The following is a 22,150-nucleotide window of genomic DNA, read 5'->3' on the forward strand; positions in this document are numbered from 1 at the left end:
TTAGCTCAATTGAAGAAGATTTGAAGATCAGGAATCAAATGGATCAGTTTAAGTTAGAGGTATTGTGTAATAATATGATTATATCTTACAAAAAATAGTACATAGAATTTGATGAACTTTTGACAGACAAATCATTTGTTGTTAAAGAACTCATCAAAGATGTTCAAGTAACACTTGAGATGAGTGGCGAGGTTGAACAAGACATACTTTCTAATTTTGATAAAATGTCTTGTAAGATTCTAAATTCAGATGGAGAGTTACTTGTAGCAGATGAGGTACTTGCAGCAATGGTCTCAAAACTCTGCAAGGAACTAGAAGTAGAACAGTTTACTGTGGAGTCATTCCATAAGTTTGTGAGTTTTCAAGTATTTTATGATAAGATGCAAACTGTTCTTGAAGAACACAGAGAAGCAACAATGAGGTATTATGATGTGATTATCAGGACTGTTGCAATTGCCAAGAATACTTCAAGGCTCGATCCAGAAAGATTACAAAGGTCAATCAATAAAGATTGGAAATATGAAGGAATAAAGAGTGTCCTATGACACTTAGTTTTTATTTTATGTATTTTTCTTTTGACAAAGTTACATGTAAGGTCAAATTTTGTAATTGCAAGTTTCTCTTTTACTTGCGATCTTGTAAGATGTAATTACATGTAAGGCAACTACAAGTTGAGTTAGATTAGGACTGTAGTTGGAATAAGTCATGGTGGTTGAGAGGATTTCTCAAGTTAGTTAGGATCCTCCCACCTTTTTCTCTAAGCCCCTCTCATATATATATTCGATGATGCTCTATGTAATTTTTATCTTTTTTGCAAGAAAGTAAATTTGGCAGGATTTTATACTCATAAAGACTTTGAGCTTTATAAGTTGTAAATTGCTATCTTTGAGTAATAATAAGAAGTGCAAGATTTCAAACTTTGTGTTGATATTTTGCTTGGTTCCCATTGTGTTCTTGTGTCATTGTGGGACATATCTTTGTGCTCAATTAAGATTGTAGAAGGTTGTTGAGAGAGCTTCATCCCAAGTAATTGCAGACTTTGTGTTGCAAATATCTAAGGTGAAATTAGTTTTAGTTCGTAATTTGCAATTGAGAAGGTATTGCAAGACTTTGTGCTTGTGATAATATTTCATTTTAGTCTTAGAAGTGCATTATATTTTCAGACTTTGTGTTGTGGTACCTTGCACTTGTTCTTGACAATTATTGTTATAAAAGGGTAGATATGATTTCAAATATTCAAGACTTTGCACTTGATATTGTTTTCTTGCCCCGGAGGAGGTGACAAAAGTCTTTGTGCTTTCAGGAAACTTCATTTCCTCTCTTTCATTTTAGTTTATAAGTTGCTGCTGTTATTTATTTTTAATTGCTATTACTTTTCTGTGAAGGGAAAAGAATATAGTTTTTCTTGAAAGAAGAATAAAGACTGTTGTCTCGCCCATATTAGATTAAATTAGTTAAGTAGATAGGGGGAGCCTTCCCTAAATTAGGAGAGTATTATACTCACACTTTGTGGCTGAAACCACAATTTTGCACATCTCCCAGGTGTACAAAATTTTCAACCAACAATCGCTATGGGTTAAGAGGCCCATAGAATTTGAACACCATTTGAACTTCTCTATGCGTACAATTTTAGTTAAAGAGTTTGCAACATTCATCAAAGTCTCTACCTTGACTAGCTTCACCCTGCCATTCTAAACTTTATCTATAACAAAATGATACTAAATTTGATGTGTTTGGTCTTGGCATGAAATGTAGGGTTCTTAGCTAGCTAGATCACATTCTCACTATAGTATCGTTGCACTATATTTATTCCAATATATTAACACTCTTAAGCCAAATTACTTTTTTACAAGCATGAATAGATATTGTATACTTAGCTTCAGTAGTGGACAAAGCAACTACAAACTACTTGCTTACTCATCCAACTAATTACACCACTAAATAAAGTAAACATATAAGCACTGACGAATCTTTGGTATCATCACTTGCCTAGTATGAATCTATATGACCATGAATATCAAGGGAAAATGTAGTCTCCTATCAAATTACTATAATAACACAAAAAATACTCTAAGATTCAAATATTTGAAGACTTTTTTAACTATATCCCAATGAACTTTACTAGGATTAGTCTTATAAATGGAAAAAAATCGCATTGTTTGGGCATTGTTTGGTCTAGTGCAAACTATAATATGCATCAAACTTCTTATTGCACTCAAGTAAGACACTCTAATCATGTCTTCCATCTCCAATGGAGATGTAGGATAATCTAAGTAGATAACATCATTCCAATTGTAAAAGGAAGCCATAATGGTTTACAAATTTGTATGTTGAACCTATGTAAAACCAAATTCACATATTTTCTTTAGCCTAACCACAACTTTTTATTTACTATATCTCTTCTAATTTCCATCCCAAGAATGCGTTTAGTTACATCAAGATCTTTCATTTTAAATTTTGCTACAAATTGAGACTTTAATTCTAAAATCATACATTTCCCTTTACCAATGAATAACATATTGTCAACATATAATGCAATGTATAAAAAATGATCACCATAAGATTTATTATAAACACCATTATTTAATTTAGAACGCTCAAATCCCAAACTTAGCACATATTTATCAAATTTTTTGTAGCTCATCCTAGGACTCTATTTGAGGCCATACAAAGATTTACAAACCAAATACTTTATCGTTTACCACATAGTGCTTTGGCCATGTCATATAAACATCCTCCAAATTACTATGAAGGAAAACAATTTTCACATCCATTTGTTCTACATCTAAATTATAAACAATAGCAATAGAAAATAAAAAAACAAATGAATGACATTTTTTCAATAAGAGAAAATATCTCATCATAATCAACAGCCTCAATTTGAGAGTAACCTTTCACAACCAACCTCACTTTATACTTCTCAATACCTCCATCTAAACCAATCTTTTTCTTGAACACACGTTTTCAATCAACAAACTTTCATCCTTTAGAAAATGGTACACGATTTCACACATCATTATTTTTCAAAGTTGTCATTTCTTCATCCATAACAATCAAAATTTAAGCAAAAATATATTTTTAGTTATCAAGTGAATACCTTCTATGTGGTTGTCTATGTCCTGTAGACATTTGAACAAGCTAAATTAGTGGTTCTTCCTTCTCTTTTCAAGATTCAGAGCAAGATGAGCTCTCTCAAATTCTTGTCTATCTAGGGGTCTTGATTCAACTTTCTCAAGAATAAAAGGAAATTGAATCACATCTTGTTTAGTTTGTTATGGTTGCAATGTAATAAGAAGAGGTTTAGTTTCTCTAAAAATAATAGTTATATTATATATTATCTTATGTGCAATAGGATCCCAAACCTTATATCCTTTCACATCATAACTGTACTTGATGATAGATTTTATGACCTTGCTTTCTAACTTTTTTTACTCCTCCTGCATCACATGTGCATATGCCTCACAATCAAAAACTCTAAGATGTTTTAATGAATGAAGGCTTATGACTTGACCACACCTCCATAGGCATTTTATCAACAAGAGTTGATGTAGACACTTGTTAACTAGATAGCAAGCGGTAGCAACAATGTCAAATGAAAACTTTAGTTCTAGACAAGTACCACTTAGCATACTCCTAGCCTTCTCCGTCAATGTCCTATTCATTCCTTCTACAACTCTATTTAAATGTGAAGAATATAGAGTTGTCTTCTATCTATGAATGCCATAATCTTTACAAAATCATTATAGAAAATTTCACTGCTATTATCCGTCTTTAAACATTTTATGTCTTTCCAATTTGCAACTCAACCATTGCTTTAAATTTTTTAAATCGGCTATAAACATTAGATTTACTCTTTAGAAAATATATCCATGTTATTATGCTATAATCATCAATAAATGAAAGATAGTATTTTCATTTTTCAATGAAAGGAATATCTGGAGGACCAAACACATCAGAATAAATAAGATCCAGCACACAAGATTTTTTGAAAACGTAAGTAAAATCGAACACGATTTTGTTTTCCATAAAATGTAATACACACAAAAATCAAAATCAAGATTATAATTAGTTAGATCTTCAACAAGGTTTTTACTTTTCGAGGTCCTTAGATCCTTTTCTCCAATTTGGCCAAGTTTTTGGTGTCATAATATAGTCTATAATGTAGGTAAGTTTGATTCAAAAGAAAAAACACCCTTGGATACCTAAAAACAATGACCAATTGCTGAAGGCGAAACCCTCACCTCTTCCAATAGAGTAGCCTCAAATTTGTTTGTCACAAAAGTATCAACTTATACAATATACCAAATCTAACATCTATAAGACATTCCCATTAACAACATACCTTAGCTCTTGATTTATTAGAAAATCCTCCATCTTTAGCTTCCATATCTCAAAATTATGTCTAAAACATTTCTCCACCTCTATTCTCCCTAACGAACTTGCCATCTAAAAAAACTGTAACAAGATCAAAAATTATCTTTTGCACGAGCTCCTATTCAAATTTGGCTTAATTCCAAAAACCCAACAACCCACAACTAAAAATAAATATGATTAGACAATGATACCACTTGTAAGGATGTTAAGTAGTGGAATAACTTCCTACAATAACCTCGAGAGGAGGGTAATGCAAAAACTTTTATGGATCTTTACAATAGTTACATAAACTAAACAAAAAGAAATATAAATAACATGCATGCCACAACACAATGATTTACGTTGGGAAAAACCTTTCAGGAGAAAAACCCCACACTCCAAAAGCAACCCAATACATTATTCAAAAATCAACAACAAATCACAATATGCTTATAGATCAAGCTTCTTATAGAGTTATCACCAATGGAGATCCAAAGGCAACTCGACAACTATAAGACTCTTCAAATACATCACAATACACAGTTGTAATATAATGCCCTCATAAAAGATTTACAATGACAAATTAAACATAAAATGTGTCTTTGGGGGCACTTCCCCTAAAATCCCCTACCAAGGCTCATGCCCCCGACCACCGATCGAGGGGGCCATCCCACCCAAACCTCGGAAGGGGGGTACCCCCACTTGCAACCCCCCATGCTCATTTATCAACAATAACCTTTTATTATTGTAAGGTTGAGACACCATTTTTCTAAAAACAACCACATTCCATTCCTCTTTGACCTCTTGTGCACGTGTTATATATCTGAGACAAAACATCATTTAAGCAAGATTTTAGAGGATAGGAGACCAATTGAGACAAGCCTATTGTGTATGTGAAGGTATATTTGGTTTATTTTATGTTATTTGCATGCATGGTAGAGTTCTGTATTGAGGATTTGTTGAATTGGTTTCTAGATCTACATTAGTGGTTGGCTTAAGTAGGGTTTATAAATAGGTACAAATTCATCATTCACAGTCCTTTTCAAATCCACAAATCATGAAATTTGAAGGCTCTATTTATTTTGCTTCCAATGTCCAAGTTACAGGTTGGAAAATCATTGCGTTGCATATAAAATAATTTTCCAATCTTCAATGTGAGATATCTACTAAATTTTGTGCAAGTTTTGAAGTTCTATTAATGCAAAGGATAACACATGTATATGTTGAATGATATTCTAATAAATGGTATTGGTATGCTTTCTGTTTATTTTTTGAAATTGGTAGAATCTATGGTTGAATGTGATTACATAGAGTTTTGTCAAAGATATGTGCATGATTAATGACATTCTAGTTTAATGAAGCGTGAAATATTAATTCTTTATTTTGCTCAAATGATTGCATCAATGTCAAGATTAACTATGCATATACTGGTTAACACAACATTAGTTTTGTAAAGTGGAAAATTGGGAGCTTAGAAAATTCTCTACGTGGGAAGGGAAAATTCACTAAGCTCAATTTTCACTTGGGGAAACTTTACATTCAAAAGAGGGGGGTGAATCTACTAGATCCAATCCTAAATGATGCATGGACTAAATACTAAGTAGATTGGTGGTGATTGGAATGCAACTGACCCTCTTTTGAGTAGTTGAATTAAGATTAAGTGCTCGAAATGAAGACAAAGTATGAGAAAACAATGAGCTACAGGTTCAGGATTCAGTTGTGCATCTGGATATTAGAAGCTTAAGATGATTCGGAGTTGCTTCCTGAAATCAGACAAAAGTTGCAAGGACAATGTGTCCGGACAGGGGCGCCCTCCAATCAGTCCTCCCAACTTTTCGTGTGTCGAAAAGGGTTTCTTCGTCTCTGCGAATAAAGCTTAATTCTAGAAGTACAACTACACACCTGTTTCCTCCATACAAAAAGAAAGGGAAATGTGTTGGGAATAGGGGTTTTCCTTCAGGTCAAACCTCGGTTTGGAATTAACCAAGTGGTTGAAATAATGTAAATGAAATGACTGAAAGTAGAAATCCTCCTCTTTGAGAAGATGTTGAATTGCTTGAAAATGAAATGCTTATACCTCCTTGTGAAGTTTTGCTTGCCTCCACATGGAATAATGATTTTATGAAGTATAATAATGATCTCCTCTTCAATGCTTGAAATCTTGACTCTATTATTGCTCCAAAACTTGAAGGAAGATTGAAAATGCTCAATTGCTCTTGAATGTTTCAATGCTTGATCTCTTGTTTGTGTGCGTAGATAGATTGGATTTCATGTTCTGTCAAATGAGAGGGGAAATCCCTCTTATATACTTGCCAACATGATTAATTGATCGATTTTCTGACTTGAGCCGACATAGGGGGGATTTTCCCACTTTAAATTTGAGTTAGGTCAAGGGGAGGGGATCAAGATAGGCCCCTATTAAGGGGTCCCAGAGCACCATGCCCTAGTCCTTCCCTATTTTGGGGCAGGATCAAGGTGGCCCTTGAGTGCATTACTGAATTGCAAGGTGTTTTTGATATGCATGAGCATATTTAGGTCTCCAATCAGCCCGAGGGGCGCAAACACTAAGGCAAAGACCCAAATGCAGTAAAAAATTGCAAGGGGTACAATTTTGCCCTGGTCCTGCCCTATTTTGGGGCAGGATCAAGGTGGCCCTTGAGTGCATTACTGAATTGCAAGGCGTTTTTTATATGCATGAGCATATTCAGGTTTCCAATTAGCTCAAGGGACACAAACACTAAGGCAAAGACCCAAATGTAGTAAAAAATTATGAGGGGTGCAATTTTAGGATGTTACACTTAGCCCCCACTTTAGCGGGAGTATGAGCTTACATGAATACTGCCGATAAAGTACAAGGAATTCAGATTGAAAGACTTTCACTACGTCAAGGAGGCAAGATTCACCAAGCCCCCAGTGGACTTTAAGATCTTACAGCTTCAATGATAACGTAAAAGGGAAGATAGTGAGAGAGAGAGAACCATGACTACAACTAGTAAGGTTCTCTTACTATGATTCATGAAAAGAATACCAAAAATTACAAAGCAAAGACAAAGTTTGCTAAGTAACTTAAAGTATAAAGAGAGAGAATCATGAGCGGAGTGTATGCCCCCACGTTAAAGCGATTGCATATGCCTTATCAGGAGCAACTGTTTTAAGGTAGGATACATCTAAAGAAGAAAAGCATATTATCACAATAATTTAGCCCCCATGAGAGGATAAATCAAAGAATAATGAACACCAAACACAAGGCACGAGATGGCTTCACCTAACTTTGGAGTCAATATTCTTTTTATGATAACTCATGTATATCATGTATATGTATATGTGCATAGAATCACCCTCATCCCCTAAAGAGAGGAAACCACCATGGAAGAAGGGAACACATGTCTTTTGAGTCAACATGGAAGAGACCAAAAGAGATCTCAACACTTTGCATCATCCTCAAGTAGACAACACTAGGGACAACAAATAGAAGAATAAGGAAAACAAATAGAAGAATTGTTGGCAACAACAATGAAGGAAAACTGAGAGGGGGGGGAGTGAATCAGTTTTCACCAGATTAAACAAATTAAGCACAATTTCAAATCTGATCAACTGTAGAAAGAATAAACATAGACACAATACCAACAACACACATAACACCAATATTTTAACGTGAAAAACTCAGTTAAGGGAAAAACCACGATGGGAACCTACCCACAATAAGATGATACTCTGCAGTAGTATGTGTGAATATTAAAATGGGGAATGCACTTGCATTCAGACAAACTGCCTAGAGCTCACTACTCAAAATATAATGACCCAGAAGGCTTTAACCCTTAGGGAAGGTTCACTACCTTACAATAATGACCGGACTACAATCCAGCTTACATGAATTGCAAAGATAACATATGCTAATGCCTGATGACGGTTCCGGTTAAGCTCATTTGTCTGCTCTGCAACAATCTCTGCTCAATACATCATACCAAAAGATGAATTCTCTTATTCACACATATACCACTCTCTGATAATGCAGACACGACATCGACATACAAATTACATGAATATAACACCTATTTATACAATTCATCAACCTTGACTACAAGGTTGGCCAAACCCTCAACCCTTAATTACAAAATTACATCACATGATTCATAAATCAACCATTGGACAAATATAATGACATAAACAACATAACATGGACCTAAATCAACTCCTCGAACATGCAACACCACCAAAAATCTTGCCAAGATCAACCGCAACATGGTACACTACCGAAAATATTGCATAACACAAAGAATATCAGCAGACCCATAAGATCTTCAAGAACGTGCACAAGGATCAATGTGGACCACCAAAAAAAATAGGACATGATTAGGAAACATCAACAAGCACATTAGAACCATCCACAATAGCTACACCAACACCACTTAATCAAATATTCATTGATCAACATACTAACACTCAAGACACTGAACAACAACAATTCAGACTAGAAAAGATAACTTGCGGAGCACCAAATCACGAACCATTTGAAATGAAGATACACATGAACATCCTAAACACTCTCCCAAATCTACAACAAAAAATATAATCATACTGGAGCACATCGGATCAAATTCCAGACTCTTCCAACCATTGATCATAGAAGAACACTCTTCATACTGGAATCCACAACTCAACCAAATCACCACATAGCATTGTGGAATCAATAAATAATGAAGTATCTATAGTTGATTCAACATCCCAAATAGATAAACCAACCGGATCAACTCACTGCAATCACCAAATCACCAAACAACTCTCTGTAGTACCTAAACATAGGAATATGTTGTCATGAATGACAACAACATATCCTAGCAAGAATAATATCCAACAATCTACCCCTTTGGCATTGATGGCTGCATATGAATATGAAAAACAATTAATGCAAAGGAATGAATCAACACCAACAATCTCCAACAAACTCCCCCTAAGATCATGCACACAAAGCAACAAAGATAAGACAATTTTTCACATGCTTCTCTCCCCCTTTGACAACAATGCCAAAGACATAAAGAAATCATGCTCTCTCCCCAAACCACATAATTTCTCCCTCTAAGAAAGAAAATCTCTCCCCCTTAAGATAAACTCACAACTCTAAACATCTGAATCATTGTCTGACTACTTTGGTTGAGTAGTAGCACCAACTCATCAACCTGGGTTAGAGGACAAGACTATGAAGTCCACCGGATTGATGCAACTCCATGCATCTAGTTCTCATCAGGAGGGGCATAGACCCCTAACTTGTCTCTCAAATAGACAAATGTATCTGCAGGCAAAGGCTTAGTAGAAATATCTGTAATCTGATCCTCTCTAGATACATATTCTAATCTGACTTCTTCATCACTGACCTTCTCCCTAAAGAAATGATACTTAATTGATATATGCTTTGTTTTTGAATGCAGTACCAGATTATTGGAAATATTAATAGAACTTGAATTATTACAATGTATAATAGTAGGCTCATCATACACAACTCTAATATCCTTCAACATCTTCTTCATCCAAACTACCTGAGTATGCTTAGTAGCAACAATGTATTCAGCTTCAACAGTAAATAGAGATATAACATCTTGTTTCATGTTGGACCATGACATCAACATCTTTCCCAAAAAGAAAGCTCCACCGGTAGTTCTCTTCTGGTTATCATCACCAGCTGAATCAACATTAGTATAAGCACATAATATGAAATCATCATTCTTCGGATACCACAAACAATAGTCAATAGTCCCTTTCAAGTATTTGAAAATCCTCTTCACAACAGTAACATAACTCTCTTTAGGATCAACATGAAATCTAGCAAAGACAAACAACATGCATAATATCTGGTCTAGTCTAAGTTAAGTACAATAATCCACCAACCATAGACCTATACAAGGTCTAATTAGCCTTTGGAGATTCATCATGCTTAGACAGCTTGCACCCAGTGACTATAGGAGTTCCAATAGATTTGGAATCATCTAACCCAAACTTCTTCAACAATTCCTTTACATATTTAGATTTAGAAATGAAAATATCTTTATCAGTTTGTGTAATCTGCAATCTTAAGAAGAATTTCATCTCACCTATCATAGACATCTCAAATTCATTTTGCATATCATCAGTAAACTTCATACTTAAATCATCATCTCCTCCAAAAGTGATATCATCAACAAATACTTCAACAATCACAATGTTATCATTATCAACCTTAAAGTATAAATTACTACCAGTAGTACCTTTACAGAATCCAAACTTCATCAAGTACTTGTCCAATCTAGCATACGAGGCTCTAAGGGCTTGCTTTAGTCCATACAATGCTTTCTTCAATTTGCATACCATATCTCCTTCATCTGATAATGAAAATCCATCTAGTTTCTCAATATAGACTTCCTCTTCAAGATTACCATTCAAAAAGGCTGACTTGACATCCATCTGATATACCTTGAATTTCTTGTAAGCAACATATGCAAGCAACAATCTAATAGCTTCAATTCTAGCTACCGGAGAAAAAGTCTCCTCATAATCAATACCTTCCATCTGAGAACACCCTTTACATACCAGTCTTTATTTGTTTCTAATAACTTCACCGACTTCATTTAGTTTATTTCGGAACACCCATTTAGTGCCAATCACATTCTTGTCTTTAGGTCTCAGAACAAGCTCCCAAGTGTTACTCTTCTCAATCTGATTCAGTTATTCTTCCATAGTTTTTATCCAATTCTCATATTTGCATGCTTCTGCAACATGTTTAGGTTCAATCTTGGAAATCAAACACATCTCTTCAACAACAATCCTTCTCCTATTCATCACACCTTTATTCTTATCACCAATAATCTGATTTTATGAATGATTCAATCTCACATACCTTGGAGTCTTCTGATTATTTTGATTCTCAAGCTCTTGAACTTCTTCACCGGTAGCAGCAAAATATGGATTAACTATCTCTACTTGATCATTTTTCTTCAAGATCTTAGTCTGCACAGGCTTTGAAACAACATCCTGGTCATCAGTGTCATATCCACATGCTCTGATCTGCTTTCCAAGACATTCATCCACTTTCACATTTGCACTTTCCACTATCTTCTTCAACCTCTTATTATAGCACCAATAGGCCTTGCTCTTAGTAGAATAACACAAGAAGATTCCTTCATCACATCTTGCATCAAACTTTCCTATATCCTCATCTCTTTTGATATAACATTTACTTCCATTTTTTTTGAAATATCTAACTGTAGGAACATGACCAAACCATAGCTCATAAGGAGTCTTACCAGAATCACCTTTTATATGCACCCAGTTGAATGTGTTAATAACAGTGCTAACAACTTCTCTCCAAAAGGTTTGTACAACATTTCCTTCAATCAACACAGTCCTAGCAGCATCCAAAATGGTTGTGTTCTTCCTTTCAACAACTCCATTATACTAAGGGGTTCTAGGAGCAGATATCTGTCTTCTAATTCCATTCCTCTCACTGAATGTATCAAAATCATTTGATGTGAATTCTCCTCCTTTGTCAGATCTCAGACACTTGAACTTCAATTCTGTCTCTGTCTCCACTCTAGCTTTGAATATCTTGAATTTTGCCAATGCTTCTGATTTCTCCCTTAGAAAAGTAACCCACATCATTCTAGAATAGTCATCAATTAGCAACATGAAATATTTGCTAGCCTACATGCTTCTCACTCTTGTAGGACCACACAAGTTAGTATGCACAAGATCTAATAATCCATTAGATGAATGCAACATACTCTTGAATGTAGTTCTTGTTTGCTTTCCCATCTGACATTCTTTACATATCGGATTAGTAGGTTTCACAATCTTAGGAAAATCTCTAACAGCTTCAGTAGAACTTAACCTTATCATGCAGTCAAAATTAACATGACACATCCTTCTATGCCACAACCAACTTTCATCAATCTGAGCAATCAAACAACTTTTCTCACCAACATTCAAGTGAAAGATATTACCTTTAGTCTTAGTCCCTTATGCAATCTCTATACTAGAGGCATTTAGGATCTTGCATTTATCATTCTTGAATTGCAAATCATATCCCTTATCAACCATCTATCCAACACTCAAAAGATTATGCTTCAAATCTTCAACATACAAGACAACATCAATATTATGCTTACCATTAAAAGATATAGAACCTCTACCACGAATTACACAAGCTTTATCATCTCCAAATCTCACTTTACCACCATCATACCCCTCCATATTCACAAATTTGCTTTTATCACTTGTCATATGATGTGAACAACCGCTGCCAATTACCCATTCATCTTTCTCTTCAATATTTGCAGGCAAAGCTTTCTCCTCAACAATACAGCTTGTAGAATTCACTGGTACCAGATCACCTTCCTTGATAACAATAAATATAAATTCATCTTTTGAATTCCCATTCTCTGATTCTTCATCGGTAAGATAATAACATCTCTTCTGATATTTGTACTTCCGGTTAGGTTTATAGGGCTTATCATACTTATCATGCTTCCCAAATCTATCATACTTGTCAGTTCTATCATGCCTTTCAAATTTATCATGCTTATCATACCTAGACATTCTTTCATGACACCTAGAAGCAAAATGTCCTATCTTATTACAAGAGAAACATTTCAAAGGTAACTTTCCATCATGCTTACCGACTCCCTTAGGCAATCTATGAGCAATAAGTGCTTCAAGTTCATCCAGCTCTCTTTCTCGCTCTTCCAACTCTCTTTCTTGCTCTTCCATCTCTCTCTTTTCTCTTTCATATCTGAATACCCAACATGAACTCTCTCCCGAACCATACTTTTGCTTCCTGGATATAGAGGCTTTAAATGCAATCTCAAATTTTCCATGTGATTCTCCAAATTCACTCAACTCAAAGGCAACAATCTTACCAACCAACATATCTCTTGTCATAGTAGTCACACTCCAGATTTCACCAATAGCAGTTGTAGACACATAAATATTTCCATTAAAATTTCCTCTTAATTAATTTTAATTTTTCCAACATCATCAAGTGGATCCATTAATTAATATTCATTTCTCATTTTCCACTATACTATTCATTATATTAATATTCATGTCCATATCATTATTCCATTAAATCAATAATATATTCATTATTCCATTAATTCCATTTAATTATATAATCTGGTGTTGGTGTCACTACTCGGAACAGAGTTATAACAGATTGTGGGCCTTCTTGAAGCGCGGGTAGGAAATCAAGTAGGTGGCAAAGAGAGCAGGAGAGTATGCAAAACATTGTGGATGGATCATAGAAGACGAGCCACACAAGTCTTTTTAACTCTCCTGGTAATAAATTAAGATTTTATCTTGGAATATAAGAGGCATGAATAGTTGTCATAAACAAGACATAGTTCATAATTTGGCTAGGGATCATAGACCAAATATTTTTCTTATTCAAGAGACTTAAATGTCTAAAGAAAGGGTAGAGAAAATTAATTTTTTAAAATTTTGTGAGTCTCACGGGAGTAGCTCTGATGAGGCTTCTGGAGGAGTTGTCACTTTATGAAATTCTCATTTTATTCAAGGTGTTCCTCTTTTTCATGATGACAACCATGTTGCTACATTGTTCAAACACACCAGGGATGGTTTTTCTTGGATATTATCTATTATTTATGTGCCTAACAACAAAGTCTCTAGAAGAAAATTTTGGGCCAGACTTTCTTCTTTTCATTGTAACCATCCTAATACCCCTTGGTTGGTTATAAGAGATTTCAATACTCCTCTCCAGAAGACCGAGAAATTTGGGGGTTCTCAAATACAACTTGATAGCAAACAGGATTTGGCTGATTTTATCAATGATCAATACTTTATTGATCTTGACTTGGCTAGGGCCTCTTTCACTTGGTCAAATTGCAAAGTTGGGGCTGAGTTGATTCAAGTTAGATTGGATCGGGCCTTAATTTCTATTGACTGGCTTCAACATTACTCTTGGTCTTTGAATTCTTGATTAGAGTCGGCTTAGATCATTACCCTATCAACCTTATGGTTGAACCCAAATGAGGGAAGCATAGAAAGTTTCCTTTCAGATTTGGAAAGATGTGGTTATCCCATCCTAGCTTGTATTATAGTGTGAAGGAGTGTTGGAGTGTTCAAATTGATGGTACAACTATGTTTCGTATATCTAAAAAGTTGAGATTTGTGAAAGAGATGGTTGAAAAATGGAATAAGGAGATCTTTGGGGATATTTTTTTGCAGAAACCAGCTCTTCAGGAGGAGTTGAAGCTCATTCAGGATAAGATACAGAAAGAAGGATATGTGGGTGATAATTTTGCAAAGGAAAGTGATGTCTTGACTAAATACCATAGTATCATTTCCCATGAAGAGATCTTTTGGAGACAGAGGTCAAGGTCTTTGTGGCTTAATGATGGTGATAGAAACACAATATTTTTTCATGTTACTACTCTAAAACATAGAGCAGCCAATAGATTTGATCACCTTGTCAGAAATGGTAGAAGGATAGAGAAGGAACAGGAAATTAGTGAAGCTGCTATTGAGTTTTTTAGGGAGTTGTTAAAGGTTGATCCTATGTTGGATCCAGATGCCCAAGGTATTTTGGCGGATGTTATTCCTAAGGTACTTTCTGAAATCAAAACTGCAACTTGGTTGCTATTCCCTCAAATGAGGAAATCAAAGTTGTTGTCATATTCTTTGATGGCAATAAGGCCCTTGGCCCTAATGATTTTCCTATGTTCTTCTTTCAGCACTTCTGGGATGGATGTCTCTAATGTTGTTAAAGAGTTTTTTGGAGTCAGGTCTTTGCTTAAGGAATTGAATGGAACCTTCATTGTTATCACTCCTAAAATGCATGGAGCTAACTCTTTGGAGGCTTTCAGACCTATCAGTTTGTGTAATTTATTTTACAAAATCATTTCCAAAGTTCTCACATCACAGCTGTTGTGGATTCTGCCCTTTCTAATATATCCTCAACAGAATGGCTTCATCCTAGGGATACAAATCCTTGATTCCATCATCACTGTTCATTAGAATATTCATTCATTGATAGAGACTAAATCTATGGGTTTCATGCTGAAGTTGGACATTGCTAAGGCTTATGATAGGGTGGATTGGTGTTTTCTGAAAAGAGTTCTTCATGCCTTTGGATTTTCGGGTAAAGTCATTAGTTTAATTTGGCAGCTTATCTCTTCTGCTTCTACTATTGTCATTGTAAATGGGTCACCATCTCATTTCTTTATAACTTCTATAGGATTAAGGTAGGGTGACCTTATATCTCCAATTTTGTTTATTATCATGGCTGAAAGTCTAGGCAGATTTATTCATAAACAGGTGTTGGAAGGATCTCTAAAAGTTTTGAGGCCCTCCTCTGCTAATTTGAATTGTTCTCATCAATAGTTTGTAGATGATACAATCTTAATGGGGAGCACCTTTTTGGGGAGCCTAGAGTTATCAAATCCACCCCCTGCCTCTATGAAAAGGCCTCAGGATAGATGGTTAATAAAGCTAAAAGTTTTATCTACTTTATTAATACTATTGAGTCTAGGCAAAAGAAGATTGCTAATATTCTTGATTGCAGGATTGGCTTGCTTCCTTCTACTTACCCTGGCCTTCCTTTGGGACCTTAACCCTTTGATACTTTTTCTCTCTCTTTGATTGATCGGTCCAATAGGAAGTTGGCTGGTTGAAAGGGGACCCTCCTTAGTCAGGCTGGTAAGGTGCAGTTGCTCAAAGCCACTCTTTATAACCTCCCGGTGTATGCTCTTAGTTTGTTCAAGATTCCTTCAAAACATGCATGATTATTGAAAAAATTTAGAAAAGATTCATTTGGTCTGGGGTGGAGGAAAGAAAGAGAATTCCTTTGGTTGCTTGGGAGAGTGTCTGCAAACCCTAGAAGTATGGGGGTTTGGGGATTCGAAGTATCAAAACTTTTAATCTTATTCTTTTGGCTAAACAAGTTTGGCGAACCTATGATTGTAGAAGAGAATGGAATACATTATGGCATAACAAATACCTCTTTAATGTTCACTCCTTTCAGGATTTTTTGCATTCCCCTCATATTCTTGTTGGACCACACCTATGGAATAATATTGTCAAAGCCAGGGATATGGCTATTCGTGGAACTGTCTGGAAGGTGGGGAATGGGTGGAGTATTTGTTTTTGGGATGACTACTGGATTGGGAAATGTTTGTTGGCTTCTGATCCTTTTCTGGGGGCTTTCAGAGATACTTGTGTGGCTTCTATTGGACTGATGGTGGCTGATTATTGGAAGGAAGGTAAATGGGTGAACCTCATTGATGTTAACCCGTCTCTTACTCAGTTGCAGTTGTCCTTAAACTCCTTCGGGGTAGAAAATAGATCTGAAGATGAGCTAATATGGATATTTTCATCTAATGGTAAGTTTTTGGTTGCTTCTGTGGATTGTTGTGTTGATCCTCTTGTTCCTTGGTGGTCTAAGGTGTGGATTAAAGGTCTTACTCCTAAGGTTAATATGTTTTTTTGGCTTCTTGTCCTAAACAAAATCTTGACTATGGATAATCTTTCTAAGAGGGGATTCTCCATACCTAATAGATGTTACTTATATTTGAAGGAAGCGGAATCGATTGCTCAAACTCTTTTTGCACTGTTCTTATGCTACTGAAATATGGTGGCAAGTGCTTCATAAATGGGATCTTTGTTGGATATTCCTTGGGTCTGTTAAGGAGTTTATTTATCAATGAATATTGCCTATTAGGAGTCATCTTTTGAAGAATTTATGGTCCTTTGTGTTCCCTCATGTGGCGTGGGGTTTATGGAAAGAGTGTAATAATATAATTTTTAAGGAGATTTATCTTCAACCTAAAATTGTCTTCAAGAAAGTCACCAGGGCCATTAATGAAAATATTTCTATAGTGAGTGCCAAGAGTCAAAATCATAATGGAAATGTTAATGATTATGAGGTCAGAGTCACCAATGCTTGGGATTTAAACCATCTCTTTCAATAAGCCAAGCCTAAGTTAAATTAAAGAACCAACATTAGCTGGAAATTACTTCCTCAAGGGTGAGCCAAAATCAACTTTGATGGGGCGGCCAAAGGGAACCTTGGTCTGAATGGTTGTGAGGGAGTGTTGCGAGATCATGATGGCAATTTTCTTTCAGCGGTGGTGCTCCCCTTAGGCATTCAGAACAACCATATTGCTAAAGCCATAGGGGCCTATCAAAGCTTAATTCTTGCTAAAAATAACAACTTTAGTTGTGTTTGGGTGGAAGGGGATTCAAAAAATATTATTAACTACCTAAGGGGTACCTCTAAACCATCTTGGAATGTTGAAATGTGGATTATAAAAGCTAGGGATATAATTAAAACTATTGATAAATGTATTATATCCCATGTGTATAGACAAGCTAATGTGGCAAAAAACTATCTTGCTAATAAAGGGGTCACGAGTAAGAGTCAGTTGAGATGGACCAATGGTGACAGGTTGGACTTGGTTTTTGTGATGCATTTGCTTCATGACTGAAGCCGAGGGAGTAACATTAATTATGAGTCGGGCTATAATGACTTAGAGTGATTCTAGAAAGATCATAACCTTTCCGATTAAGGCAGGTGGAAAGAGAGTACATAACACTAAGTGCGATTTCATCCTGCACGTTTTGTGGGCGATTATTGGCATTCTTTGGGCTCTATTTTTTTGTTCTGCAAGATGATTGTTTTGAGAGCGACAGAGAGAATTTGAAAATGGGGGGCACAAGAAAAAGGATTTAACCTCCTAGTTGCAGGAAGTTGAAGAAGGAACACAAATTGAGGAGGATTTTGGAGAAAGGGGGTTTTACCTCATATATTGAGAGGCTGCATGACTGTAACAAGGATGTTATGAATTACTTTGCTAAGCATTGGAAGGATGAGACCATTGTTCTCCATGGGCAGAAAGTTCTGGTGGATGAAAGCCTCATTGCCCAAGTCATTGGGCTTTTCATGGATGACATGAAATATTATAGGGATAGAGCATATACGACGCAGGATGTGAAGGATTTTTCCAAGGAGCAGAAGGTGTTAAAGGTAATTATGGAATACCTCACTTTAGATGGTAATTGTATTTGAATGTATGGGCATCATTTTGTGATCATGAATCATTTTCATCATGAAGTCAAAATGTCTTTCCCGTTTTATCTTATGTCTGCCTTGAGAGCCAATTTTAAAGACCACAAGAAGAACCCCTCTAAGTTCCCTATATTGCATGAAAAACTACTACTCCTTATTTACTCTTATTTATGTGCCCTTCCTTCCCTTGATAACTATATTCATACATCTTCTAAAGAGGATACTAGTGTGGGTGATTTAGGTGATGATGAGTGTGGGTCTAATTATTAAGATAAGTCCCATCCCCCCTATAAAAAATTTAAACTTGAGAAATCTATGAATACCAATCCTATGATGGGCAAGGGTAAAAGAGTTCAAAAGAAAATTGTGGTTTCTTCCTCTCCCACCTCGGTTGGAAATGATTCCCCTGCTTCCAGTGGCACCAAGGCTAGTCCTGAGGACTTTATGAGTGAGAAAAAAGATAGCAAGGAGCCGGATAATGATAATCTCCAAACCCCTCATTCTCCACCCCATGATTTTGGTAATGTGGGTGCGGCGGTTCATGAGGACCTTCACCCAAAATGTGTTGAGCTCAATGATAAAAAGGAAGATTATGAGAATGTGTTGGGTATGGCTCGAGAGCATGCAATTGACATGTTCAACATATTTAAATGGTTGTTTCATGAGTTAAAGGAAGTTAGACTCAATCAAAGAGCCCTGGGTAGTAAAATGGAGGCCATCCCTGTTGGGAATGATGAAAGGAATAGATGGATGTGGGGTAGTGGACGATGGAGGAGAAGAAGTCAACACTGAAATGCATTAAAAGTATAGGTGAAGGGGTTGATCAGATAAAGAAAATGTTTGAAGACTGCATCGCCAATGTTGAATATGGATACAATAAGACCCAGGCTATGCTTAAGGCTATCATGTCAAACAGCCACAAGATCATGAAGAATAATGTTGATGTTATGACTGTTATGGCGCATAGTTGGGAGCAATAGGAAAGGGCTATTGTCACCATTGGAGATGAAACTAATGTGATTTAGGCTGAAGAAGGACCCAACAAAAGGATCATTGGCAACATGAAGAAGAAGCCAATCGTTTAGAAGGTGGACTACAAAGAAATAAAAGTTGTTGCTAAAAATATGAGTGTCTTTGAGGTTGAGTTGGTTGAGACCCTCAAGAACTTCATATAGTTGGGTCTGTTGTTCTGTTGATTGTAGTCGGTGTTGTCTTTGTTTTGTTGGTTTTGTGTTTTTTTCTCTTTCTTGGTTTTTGTTGCACGTCTGCACTTTTGCTATCTCTTTGGTTGTTGTTTGTAATGTCTATCTTTTGCAGCCTATGTTGTTTTGGATTTATGTTAATCTATTATTCTAAATCTCCTAGAATCTTTTTGTAAAGGGTTTCAGGGCCACTTCAAAACCTGTCTTTTCTTTAATCCAAAACATTATTCTTTATTAAATCCATTTTTCCATCCATTTCATAAATCTCTTTCATATCTATTCATCTCTTATTTATCATCTTCCACTCCTATCAATTACACTCACCTAATAAATGTGGGATAAACACTAAATCTCCAATCCAATATTTTATCCCACATTCACCCTACAACCTAGATCCAACAGTGAGGACTTCTATTTAAGCTTGCCCCTCGTAATTTTTAAGCCTGGCAAATCTCAACATCATTAGCATACTTGCGCTTTGAATATTTTATCTTACATTGTGTTCATCTCATTGATTTCTCATATCTATTTCATTTTATTGCATTTTTATATCTTCATATCCATCCATCATAGCTTCTTGTGCACCTGCTTCTGAGAGCACCCATATATCAAACACAAGGTCTTGATTGGTAGGAGAACAATGAAGACAAAATCCTATTAATGCTTGACGATTTTTAGACTTGTGGATTTTATCCTTGGTAACTAGATTCTTTGGAAGAGGAACATGATTCATGGGTGGATAGGGATTATATGGAGGGTTGATGGATGGAGTGATGTAGGTAGATGGTGGGAAGGTTCTAAAAAATGTGTGCCTTTTTCGATCTTGAATAAGGGTTGGAGGGGTATAAGGACCTAAAATAGATGGAAGGGATGAAAGGATAGGCATATATTTAGACTTAGATGGGGGAATGTGGGATTTAGCAGGGATACTAACATCTTTAGAGTGAGCAATGTAGCCATTATAATTAGACTTTTCTTTTATATGAGGGGTTTGTGATACGCCTTGTTCATGGATGTCTAACCCTTTTCTTTGATAATGCACACTTTGGAAGATCTTTTTAACAAAGGTTTTCTTTTTTACTTTTGATGCCAAAGGCAAGTCCATTTTGAGGTGGAGGTGGAATGTAGGGAATGATAGGATCATGAGAGGGTTTGTAGGCATGATGGACTCTTGAGGTAAACGTGGAGAATTATGACAAGGGAATGAAGAGATACTTTGATCTTGACATGGAAGAGAACCATTGGATAGAGTAGGAAGGGTGTTTGAATCTCCAGTTTGAATAGGATCATTTGAAAAGGTGGGAGAGGCATCATGATCTTGCTTAGGAAGTGGATTAGGAATGGGATTTGGAAGGATGCTTTGCTCTTGAGATGGAAGGGGATCATCTTATAAGAAATGGAAAGGTATAAGGCGACCATCATGGGATTATAGGGAGGTGGGATCTTTTTAAACCATTGGATGGGATTGGAGAGTTTTGGTGTCTTGATCCTGATTTAAGATAAGACTTGTTTGATCATTTTTCAAATTATCCTCTTGACATGGAGCCACTTCTAAGGAAGGGGTAGTATTTTTGATATACATGAGGGATTATTGGAAGGTGCTCATGTTTTGGGATGTGGAGAAGCATTTGTTGGCAATTGACACTCATCCAAGTTATAGGTGTTGTCATTCATGAAAACACACTTCATGGGAGATCCGACAATCAAGGTAATTGACATTCACTTCACTAGCAAAATTGGAACCGGTATTCTAAGGCCGACATAGGAGATTCATCTGGCAAGTGTGGAAGCGGCAATGGTCATATTGTTTTATGTTTATATTTTATCTGGACCAACATGTGTCTTATGTTTTGTGATATGTTTTAAGCCAACATAACACATTTGTGTTTATTTATGTAAATGTGTATATAAGTCAATCCAAGATAAGTGATGTGAAAGGTTTTATAGTGTTATCTTGATCGATAGAATGTGAATGTAAAGATCTGCAATCGGTCTTGATTATTGGTCTAGAGGATTGGGAAGCAATATAAGATCCCGGTAAGGGAGGTTACAGTATAACCGGTACAAACAATTATTTAACCGAAACTCATCCAGCATAGCGGATGCACATTTTGAGTTCATTTTTTGTTTTTAATCCAATATTTGGATATGTAGTCAGTGAGGCTCCTTTTGTGATGAGCAGTGTGCTCTAGCTAGTGTGCCTTCTTGCATGTGCACGTACCTCTTGTAATATTTATTCATTTGTCTAGTGAAAAGATATTGTGGGTCATCAATCCCACTATGGTTTTTCCTCTTTGAGGTTATCCACGTATAAATATTTGTGTTATGGTGTTGATTCATATGGTTGCATTGATATTACTTTCTTTTATGCATACCAATTAATATATGGGATTGTTAATAAGGTTAAAATTACTCTAAATGACAAAACATTGATTCACCCTCCCCCCTCCCCCCCCCTTAGTGTTCTTAGATTCCAACAACATTTTGGATGGGGCCTTATAGAGTGAGTATGATTGGAATTGGAGTGCATAATGGCATAGGATCT

This window comes from Cryptomeria japonica, chromosome 6, assembly GCF_030272615.1.
Source record: "Cryptomeria japonica chromosome 6, Sugi_1.0, whole genome shotgun sequence".
NCBI lineage: Eukaryota > Viridiplantae > Streptophyta > Pinopsida > Cupressales > Cupressaceae > Cryptomeria > Cryptomeria japonica.